Here is an 11717-nt window from a genome sequence, read left to right as displayed (position 1 = left end):
TAATCTAATCTAATCTAATCTAATTTACCCCTTACCTAACACTACAGGCAATTTAGTATGGCCAATTTACTTGACCCTGCACATCTTTGGACTGTGGGAGGAAACCGGAGCACCCGGAGGAAACCCACGCAGACACGGGGAGAACGTGCAAACTCCACACAGTCAGTCGCCTGAGGCGGGAATTGAACCCGGGTCTTTGGCGCTGTGAGGCAGCAGTGCTAACCACTGTGCCACCGTGCCACCCAAAACCTGTTAGACTATAAGCTGGTGTTATGTGATGTTTTACATTGTCCACCCCAGTCCAACACCAGCACCTCCGAATCACACATAATAAGGGACACAGAACTGATCCCCGGGGTACACCATTGGACACTGGCCTTCAGTCACACAAACAGCCTTCTACTACTACCTCCTGTCTCCTATCACTAAAGTTGATTTGGAAGCAAACTGGCAAGTCACGAATGAGTCCTAACTGTTCCCTTGATATTCTGTTCCACTTGACACACTTATAGATTTTCTGGGGATTCTCCCAAATCTTGCCCTGCCAGCAGGTTTCCATGCACCTGTGTTCGTAAAGTCCCTACCAAGTGAAGAATTTCCTCCGTATTGCAGTCTTAACTGTCCTGAACCAGATCATTGCATTATTTGCCTTGAATGAGGATTAGACAGCTAGGGAAGCGTTCTCTTAATTTCCAACTTGTTCAATGTTTTGTGAATTTTCTAAATTTCACTGTGACCCACCTCTCATTCTTTGAAGCACTGGAGAACATAGGCCGAGTTTCTTCATCAGGCAGCCTCGCCATCTGAGGGATTAATCTGGAACATGCCCATTGCACATCCTCTGTGGTCAGTATATTCTTTCTGAGATTCGGTCACCAAAACTGTGCACAATACTCCAGGTACAGTCCCACCAACACGCTGTGAAACTGCTTCAACATGTCTTTACATCAATGTTCTGATACTCATAAATGAAGGCGAACCAAACTTTAAATTTCCACTTACATATATTCCTCCGACTACCCTTCATAATCATTGCATTTACGAACTTATGATTTGAGTTCTTATAGAAACATTTCTGAAAATCCAACATATGCCACTTCTAGTGGTTCCCCATTGTCTATGCTGTAAGAAACAACTCCATACAATTCCTAAGTTTATCAAGTATGATTTCTCTATCGGAAACTCATACTGATTCTCTCCATTGATGCTGTTAATTTCTGCAGAATGTGCAGGAAAATAAAAACACAGTCATCAACAGTGAAATCAATACCACTATTGGTGATGCATTTCTGACATTTTGATATGAAGTCCATCTGTTTCGTCAGACTTAGCAATGCTCAATCCAGCTCCATGTTCTACCTTGTTATTGATATGAATTGACTTTATGTCTTTAGGTCCAGAAGGCCGATATGATCACTTGGTATTACTGGGTGATTTTCTGGAACATTCTCCATGAAGATAGATGTAAAAATAACTGGCTATTTCTCGGCCATTTGCCTGTTCTCCACAATGACCTCTCCTCTCCCGATTACAAATTTCCACATTTGACCAAGCTTTTATTTTGTTTCCTTTGAAATATAGATCGTAGACTGATGCAATCGTTGTGTTCCTGTTGTTAGCATGCAGGTTCACTTTTTGATTTCCTTATCAGTTTCATGGCCTTCCTTTTCTAGATCGTTAATTTCTGAGAATTTTCAGGTTCAGAAATATCTGGAATTCTTCAAACATTACTTCCTATGATGGATATATTTTCTAATTTGTTATATTAACCATCGTTGAGTCACTTTCTCACATTTTGGTGTTTATACCAGAAATAAATAAACATATTTTTCAGACTTTGCAGTATTTCTAAAATCTCCTGGTTCTGACCAGATATATTCAGGAACACTGCAGGAGGATAGAGAAGACTGGTCTGAGTTACAGGGAGAGATTGGTCAAGCTAGGACCTTTTTACTTTAGCGTGGAAGAGGCTGAGGGGGATCTGACAGAAGTGTATAAGATCATGACAGGCATGGGCCGAGTGAATGCACACAGTCTTTCTTTCCCAGGGTTGGGCAATCACAGACTAGAGTGCATCAGTTTAAGGACAAAGAGGAAAGAATAAAAGAGAGCCTGAGGAACAACTGTTTTACCCACAAGCTGGTACACATATGGAATGAGCTGCCAGCGGAAGTGGTTGAGGCGGGAACATTAACAACATTTAAAAGGCATTTGGACAAAACACGGATAGGGAAGGATTAGAAGGATGTGGGGCAATGGCGGGGAAATGGGGTTAGCGCGGATGGACATTTTGGTCAGAATAGACTAGTTTGAGCCAAAGAACATGTCTCCGTGCTGTAGGACTCTAAGACTCTAACAATCATTGCTTGTCTCCCACTGAATGTTATGTTGTAGTTTCCCAATTCACTGAAGCTAACTTGACCCTCTAGCCTCCAGTCTTCCATAAATATAGATTGTAGACTGATGCAATCGTTGTGTTCCTGTTGTTAGCATGCAGGTTCACTTTTTGATTTCCTTATCAGTTTCATGGCCTTCCTTTTCTGGATCGTTAATTTCTGAGAATTTTCAGGTTCAGAAATATCTGGAATTCTTCAAACATCACTTCCTATGATGGATATATTTTCTAATTTGTTATGTTAACCATCGTTGAGTCACTTTCTCACATTTTGGTGTTTATACCAGAAATAAATAAACATATTTTTCAGACTTTGCAGTATTTCTAACATCTCCTGGTTTTGACCAGATATATTCAGGAACACTGCAGGAGGATAGAGAAGGCTGGTCTGAGTTACAGGGAGAGATTGGACAAGCTAGGACTTTTTACTTTAGCGTGGAAGAGGCTGAGGGGGATCTGACAGAAGTGTATACGATCATGACAGGCATGGGCCGAGTGAATGCACGCAGTCTTTTTTTCCCAGGGTTGGGCAATCACAGACTACAGTGCATCAGTTAAGGACAAAGAGGAAAGAATAAAAGAGAGCCTGAGGAACAACAGTTTTACCCACAAGCTGGTACACATATGGAATGAGCTGCCAGCGGAAGTGGTTGAGGCGGGAACATTAACAACATTTAAAAGGCATTTGGACAAAACACGGATAGGGAAGGATTAGAAGGATATGGAGCAATGGCGGGGAAATGGGGTTAGCGCAGATGGACATTTTGGTCAGAATAGACTAGTTTGAGCCGAAGAACATGTCTCCGTGCTGTAGGACTCTAAGACTCTAACAATCATTGCTTGTCTCCCACTGAATGTTATGTTGTACTTTCCCAATTCACTGAAGCTAACTTGACCCTCTAGCCTCCAGTCTCCCATGATGTTTAACCAGAATATTCAATCATTCTATATTGTATACAGGCACCATGTAAAGTGCACCTTATTAATGCCACAATTCTTTAAATGCTGCTTCAGAGCAAGGGTATAAATTAGCCGTATGACCACACAACACCAAATCCAAAATAACCTGCTCTCTATTTTGCTTCACAACATACTCTTCAACTCATGTCATATACACTCACAGAATTTGTTTTTCACATGAGCAATTACTTAGTTAATGCAGTTTAGATGCAACTTGAGACCAACCAATAAGATTGCAGTATCCACAATACTTGCATATCTAAGTTCCAGGGCATATGATACTCAGATTTTTCGCAACTGTTTTGGTTTAGATATATAACGCACCAATATTTGCTTCTCCTTGTTATTTGTAAGCTCTACCTGAGCTGATTCTGTGGAATCTGAGCAACAGGGTCTGTGGCGTTATTAATGATAGACTTGAACAAGACATTCGGGGAGGCTCACCTCGACGCTGAGATGATTTGAAGAAACGTCCATCAATTCAGGACAAGCAACAATATCCTCCCCGCTCTGTCTGGAGAAATGTCACCGTATTCTCTCTGCTCCCTCACATCACTGTACACCTGTTATAGCACCGACCCCCGAACAAGGTTCACGCTGTATTTCCAAATAAGGCTCAGGCACGACTAATCTCAGTATTGAATTCAGCAACTTTCTTCCTCTCTTTCATCTACGCAACAGCCCCACACTACGAATACGAGACAGGTTCAAACTGTCGACTGACTCCTTCCAGACACCTCACAATTCCCCCCAATTACACCGGCACTAAGAGCAGGGTCACCAACTCCCACTCTCCCTTCCTCCCTCCCTACCTTTCTCGCAATGCAGGAGAAACAGCCTGGAATAGGACAGAAAGATCCAAGCCGGGTGGTGGAGTGCCCGATATCGCTTCCCTCACCCCCCTCCTCCCGCCATGGTGTGGCCGGAGACGACCGGGATGCCTCGAGTCGAGATTCTGAAACATTCACTTCCCACCAACCAAGGAAGGAGCAATGTTCAGTGAAGGGCAATTCTCAATTTCAATCCATTGGATGTTCCAACGTCAGTCATTTCATTTCCAAATCAAATCATAGGTACCTCACTGCACAGAGGTGCAGACACAGAAAAACACAGAAGTACTGGTAAGTATCCCAATATATGAACACACGCAATACTTATAAGGAGATAGGCATACACACATGTAGAAACACACAGGGACATATACAATCACATACAAATAGAAGAAGGGCTTATGCCCGAAACGTCGATATTCCTGTTCCCTGGATGCTGCCTGACCTGCTGCGCTGTTCCAGCAACACATTTTCAGCTCTGATTTCCAGCATCTGCAGACCTCACTTTCTCCACATACAAACAGACACAAACATAGATAAGAAACACAGGCTGATACACAGACAGACAAAGGTAGACACACAAACACGCAGATAACAAGCTCATGGATGCACACGCAAACACACACATGTATCTACACGTAAACACACGCATGCACACACAGACACATATGCACTCACAGAGACACAAACACATGCACACACATACAGACACATACAGGAGAAATCCACAAACCTGACTGCCCCGGCCGACCCATTGTCTCCGCCTGCTCCTGCCCCACCGAACCCATCTCCGCATACCTTGACACCGTCCTGTCCCCCTTAGTCCAAGAACTCCCCACCTACGTTCGGGACACCACCCATGCCCTCCACCTGCGCCATGATTTTCGCTTCCCCGGTCCCCAACGCCCTATTTTCACCATGGACATCCAGTCCCTGTACACCTCCATCCCCCATCACGAAGGACTCAAAGCCCTCCGCTTCTTCCTTTCCCGCCGTACCGAACAGTACCCTTCCACTGACACCCTCCTTCGACTGACTGAACTAGTCCTCACCCTGAACAACTTCTCTTTCCAATCCTCCCACTTCCTCCAAACGAAAGGAGTAGCCACGGGCACCCGCATGGGCCCCAGCTATGCCTGCCTCTTCGTAGGATATGTGGAACAATCCATCTTCCGAACTACACTGGCCCCACCCCCCACCTTTTCCTCCGCTACACCGATGACTGTATCGGCGCCGCCTCGTGCTCCCACGAGGAGGTTGAACAGTTCATCCACTTCACCAACACCTTCCACCCCGACCTCAAATTCACCTGGACAGTCTCACATTCCTCCCTCCCCTTCCTCGACCTATCTATTTCTACCTCAGGCGACCGAATCAACACGGACATCTACTACAAACCAACCGACTCCCACAGCTACCTGGACTACACCTCCTCCCATCCTGCCCCATGTAAAAACGCCATCCCATTCTCCCAATTCCTTCGACCCCGCCGCATCTGCTCCTAGGAGGACCAGTTCAAAATACGTACAACACAGATGGCCTCCTTCTTCAAGGACCACAATTTCCCCCGTATGCTCTTCCTGAGACAGCAGCAGAGGCCGGGTTGGATACATATTTGATTCGAAAGGGTTAGTGGGAATGTGGGGCATGTTTGAAGTCTGGAATGCTTTATGTTTATTCCTAATTATTCTGTCCTTATGTCTGAAAAGTGGTGGTGATTTGATGTTAGTTTAATACAGTTTAAAATAACGGGTCCCTTTAGCGTTGTGCTATCTGTGGTGTCCTCATCCTCGGGTAGCAGGGAAGACTCGGTTCTTGAAGATATTCAACGCTGAGCATGACTGATTTGGATAAACAGGAGAGTCAATGTTTATTGGAAACAGACAGGAGGCGGATGTTCAGTTACACTCGGATCAGCCATAAGCATTCTGAATGGTGCAGCTGAACGACCAACAGCTGCCCATACCCCAATGTGTTGTTCCCTCAATCCACCCCACGAGGCTGATGCAGAGATATACTACTCCCCCACCCCATGTTTTACTCTCTCAATCCACCCCTCGAGGCTGTTACAGAGATATACTGTTGCCCCGACTTCATGTGTTGTTCCCTCAATTCACCCCGTGAGGCTGTTACAGAGATATATTGTTGTCCCTACACCATGTGTTGTTCCCTCAAATCGCTCCTCGATGCTGTTACAGATATATGCTGCAGCCTCAACCCATGCGTTGTAGCCTCAATGCACCCCACGAGGCTGTTACAGAGATATACTGCTGCCACTTCCCCATGTGTTGCTCCCTCTATCCTCCCTCGAGGCTGATACAGAGAGTGTTGCTCCCTCTATCCTCCCTCGAGGCTGATACAGAGATTTCTTACTCCCCCACCCCATGTTTTGCTCTCTCAATCCACCACTCGAGGCTGTTACAGTGATATATTGCTGCCCCTACTCCATGTGTTGTTCTCTCAATCTAACCCTCGATGCTGTTACAGGTAGGGGACCACCCTATCTGTCAAACAGGATCGTTACAATGAGACAGGAGGAGAATATCCTGCCCCTCGAAGGAGTTACACAGGAATATGGAATGAAGTAATTCAGCTCGTTGAGTACATTACACAGCCCAGGAGGAGGCCATTCAACTTGCCTGAACTAGTCCACTGGAAATAGAGAATAGAGAATAGAAATAAATGTTTATTTTCAGGTTGCAAAGCTGTAACTGGTTAGTGAGCAAACCTGCAGTGGTAAGAACATTAGGTGAGTTGTCAATTTTGGCATGAAGGATAAAACAATGGTAAACAATTTAAATGGAGAGAGATTGCAGAACTCTGTGATACAGTGGGTTTCCATGTTCATGGAACAGGGAGCACAGGAAGTCAGTCTGCAGATGCAGCAAGTGATTTGGAAGATAAGTGGAATGGTGCTGTTTTTAACAAAGGGTATCAGATTTAATCGAAGGAATGTTTTACTGCATTTGTACAGGGCCTTGCTGAAACCACATCTGGTATACTGCGTGCGTTTTGGATTCCAGAAACTAAAAAAAGGATATAATTCTTTTCGAAGATTTTTAAAGAGGTTTCCTTTTACTCATTCCTGGAATGAGGGCCTTTTATTATGGGGGAATTATCAGTTTCGAACTTACCTGGGAAATATTATTGAACCATCCATGACTTTCTGAAAAGTGCATCAGCTTGACGCATATTTATCTTGTCAGAGAGACTAAAGCTAGAGAATAAATTTTAAGAAAAAGATGTATTGATATTAACATATGTACTATGAAGACACCTACCAATATTTACAAATTACACAAACACATGAAAGCTTGTCAATAATTTATAAAGTGGGAACATTTATTTGCGATCGAAAGACGCTGTGTACAACAAGAACAATGATGCACTTGCATATAGTCCATAATACAGAGAACATTTCCAGAGAATGTTATGGAGGTCGCACATGGTCCAGTTTGGTGTTCAATTGACATTATTGTATGTTCCAACACAGAGAGGGAGAAAACTGTTCCCTGCCTGAGAAGGAGCAGCTGATTGATCCCTCTCTCTTACTTTGTTCCGCCCGATTGCAAACTGTGAGGCCATAAAATCCATAAGTTATCTTTACCACTTTTGAAGGATTCCTGGTGAGGATTCATTGGAATCTCTCCACTGCCTGAAACAACGGTAATTCAGCCACATCCAACTGTTCCAGAAAGAAATCCCATTTCCAGCAGCTTGAGTGAGCAGAATAACTTCAAAGGCAGAAACGCTTGGGGCACTCTGTCATGTTACCATTTGTTATGAGTTCAAATTTCTCTGTCTCACATCTTTCTAGAAAATGCCCTACTCTGAGACCCATATCATTGGCCACATCAATGAACTGGTTGCATTAAAAAATTGTTGTAACCAGTGGAGGAGTGGAACTGGAAAAGGAAACAGTGACCCTCCAACATTGGTTGGAACACAAACGAGAAATTCTCAAGGGCTGTTGAAGTGGAAATTCCCTTCCCCAGAAGTTTGGGGTGCCTGGATGTTTGCATTTGTTCAAAGTTGTGTTGTATTCAACCATTTGACAGACACGTGAATGGAGAAAAATGGTGTACAAACAGAAAAGTGCTGCTGAGACCACAATCACATCATCCATGGACTTTGTGAGTGGTGGAGCGGTGACAAAGTGTCTAATGGCCCACTCGTGCTGCTCAGTCCTATGTTCCTATGTTCCATTCAGCTCCTCACATCGCCTGAAAGTAGCAGATGGAGGCCACCTGCTCCAAACACCTGGTCCACAGTAACGCAAGATATCATTCAATCCCTCAAGACTGTCACACATGGTTTGGTGTCGGTTGGAAAATGTTATTTGGAAAACCAGGCTGGTTTCGAAAGACACCTCTGGTCTCTTTACAAAGTGTCTCCTCACTGCAACTTGTGCTTCATTTGTTCGTCATGTTAGAGACCCAGATTCACTGTGAATACTGCCCACCTAGCTCACCCAGAGATGACTCACAAAATACTTTACTCTCTCTGACTGCAACCTTCAATAACAGAACGTTCAGGAAAATTACAATCATTAACTTTATAATTACAGGATATGAGAACATAAGGAGCAAGATTTGGTAACTCGGATGTTCAAGCTATCGTATACCCCCATGGCTGATATACTGTTGGCATTAATTCGTCTTTAATGTCCAATTCTTCACAACCCTTAGCTCTCTGACAGGTCAAAAATTCATGTACCACCTCTTTAAATACTTTCAGTGATGTAACTCTCCTCACTCTCTAGCCCAGATAATTCCTAGCATTGATTACACTCTATGAGAGGTTAACACTCCCCACACATACACCACGATCTATTGATATGAACAAGATGTGAACGCAGGGGCTCAGGAAGGAGTGAATGCCTTGATAACAAGGCAGTATTTGACTAAGGATGGCATCAGGACCACCTACTTATTTGAGTTTAATGGGAATCAGGTGTACCGTCCCCACTGGTTGGAGTCTTTCAGAGAACAAAGGAAGTTGTTTGTGTTCGGTGACCGACAATCCTCTCAGTTCTGGGACATCTCTGCAGGAAATCCTCAGATCAGCTGCCTCAAAACAAAGATCTTCAGCTAGTTCCTCACTGTCTTTCCTCATCATAAAAACAGAAATGGGGATGGTCACTGAAGATCACCCAATGTTCAGAGCAATATGTCACAACTCAACTCCTGAACCAGTCTGTGTCCATGTGCAGTAAGCCCCGGACAGCAATCAGGCTTGTGCTGGTAAAGTGTCGTTAAGGCCAGACATTCTACATTTCCACAGTTAAATGAAGAGCTCATTTAGCATCATAAGCACGTTAGAAACGGATATGTGGAAACCATGCAGCCCATCGAAACTACTGAACAAAGAGAGGGACAGCCCATTCAATCCTCCACCTGTTCCACAGGAAGAAGAGGGGTCTGGTTACCACATCAAGCTGTTAAACAGCAACAGGCATGGCCAAGTCAGACCCATGAACATGTTCAATGGGAACTGGAGGAGGCCATTCAGCACCTCGAGACACTTATACAGGAACAGGAGGGTGTCATTGATGCTCCAATCTGACAAATCAATGTTCCTCGTGGCTCCATTACCTATGGGATACATGACACTTTAACGTGGTTTGCAGCAGTGAGGAAGGAAGCCAGATGTTTTGTGTCAAGTCTCAGAGAGGCATCTTCCATCTCTGAGAAGACAGACCGTGTTCTCCATGGACATCAGAAGCTGGTGGGGCTAGTTAACTGTTTTAGAATGAAGGTATTGTGGCTGTTGTCGGGTTTGTGGATAATATGACATTCAGTGCAGGATCATACACTAAATGCATTGTATTAATGTGGGGAGAGTTTATTCAAAGACTGACTCTCTGTCTCTCTCAAACAACATGTGGAGTGGGGGTGGGATGAAGGGAACACCCTCAGAGTCTCTTAACCTATTGTGAATCATGTAACCCGAATAAAAAAAAAAGCCGTGGAATTTATCACCGTAGCAGTGTCTGTTTAGAACGTAATTAATGACTGTCCATCCCCTTAAGGTTCAATGCAATCACCTCTTATTCACTCACTGAGCTTCATTCACTGCTCATGGTGCCATCATCCCAGGGATTAATCTGGTGAAACTTGAGAAAAAGTCTATCCACGGTACCCCCAATACTGCCTCAACAACACTCTCAGGGATGATCACAATAACCCTTTTCTCTCAGTTAGACATCGCCGTTTCTTTCCTGTGCCACAAAAAAAGCCATTGCCTTTCTATGCGCCACAACTGACATGGAATTTATAACTCCCGTATTTCTGTACATTAGCATCAATAAAGCAAACACCAGAGATGCGTATGGAGATGTGCGTCACTCTCGGGGAAAATTGCAATGAGATTGAATTCACCTAAAATAAGGGACGATCACCTAACAGAATAGAAATGAGCTGTAGGAATACGGGAAACAGACAGAGGAAGGGAGCTATCTTTACTTCCGTTCTTCTCTCACAAGAGGTATGCAGCCCTGGTCAGGGCAGCATGTTATGCCGATCTTGAGCTGACTGTTTGGTTCAGCTGTTTCACAGGCCAGTAAAGAGTAAAGCACATTTCTGTGGGGTTGTAGTGTTACAACATAGGGTAAATTCTCTAGCTTAAATGAAAACCAGCAACAGAGAAAAGATTTATCCACTGCAGTAATCTGTGAAAATGCTAGAGTCCAATACTATTTAAAGTAAAAATTAACAACCTTATTTCTGAAAGTATAACAGGGAAGAATAGATGAACGACTAATTACAACTTTTTCCTCTAACCTATCTTTTATCCCCCACTATACTAGTCCGATAAGACTCCTAATTAAGATTTACAAAACAAAACTTCTTATCTCAAAACCAAGAACCTTTCGGTTCTTCTCCATATTCTTATCTTCTTTTCTTCTTTGGGATTCTGCTTTACCAGTTATTAATCAATAAAGATACCGAGAGGAGAGCTATTTTTCAGGCAGTCTTTGCATGCTGGTAAGTTGGCAGTTCTCCTCTCAACTGTTCAATTTCCCACGGTCTTGTACCTGAGACAGTAAGTTAATCGAGTTGTTCGACCAAATGTTACATTAAATCTATTCTTCAGAACACTTAATTCTCTTAAAGGTGCAGTACAGCCACATGTTAATCACAGAAGTCACACTGAAACCTGACAAGGGAAGAATGACACATTTACTTCCCTAAAGGACTTGGGCCAAGCAGATGGGTTTTCATAGCAAATGAAAATAGTTGCTTTTAAATTCCACCAATTTTCCTCATGAGATATTAATAGACTATTATTCTGTGGCTCTACAGTATGATTCCATGGCTTGAACACCATAAACTGTCGTCCCGTTTGTGCAGAGAGCAAGGGGGCGGCACGGTGGCACGGTGGTTAGCACTGCTGCCTCACAGCGCCAGAGACCCGGGTTCAATTCCCGCCTCAGGCAACTGACTATGTGGAGTTTGCACATTCTCCCCGTGTCTGCGTGGGTTTCCTCCGGGTGCTCCGGTTTCCTCCCACAGTCCAAAGATGTGCAGGTC

Source organism: Chiloscyllium plagiosum, chromosome 8 (assembly GCF_004010195.1).
Source record: "Chiloscyllium plagiosum isolate BGI_BamShark_2017 chromosome 8, ASM401019v2, whole genome shotgun sequence".
NCBI classification, from domain to species: Eukaryota; Metazoa; Chordata; class Chondrichthyes; order Orectolobiformes; family Hemiscylliidae; genus Chiloscyllium; species Chiloscyllium plagiosum.
This window is presented reverse-complemented; position numbering follows the sequence as displayed.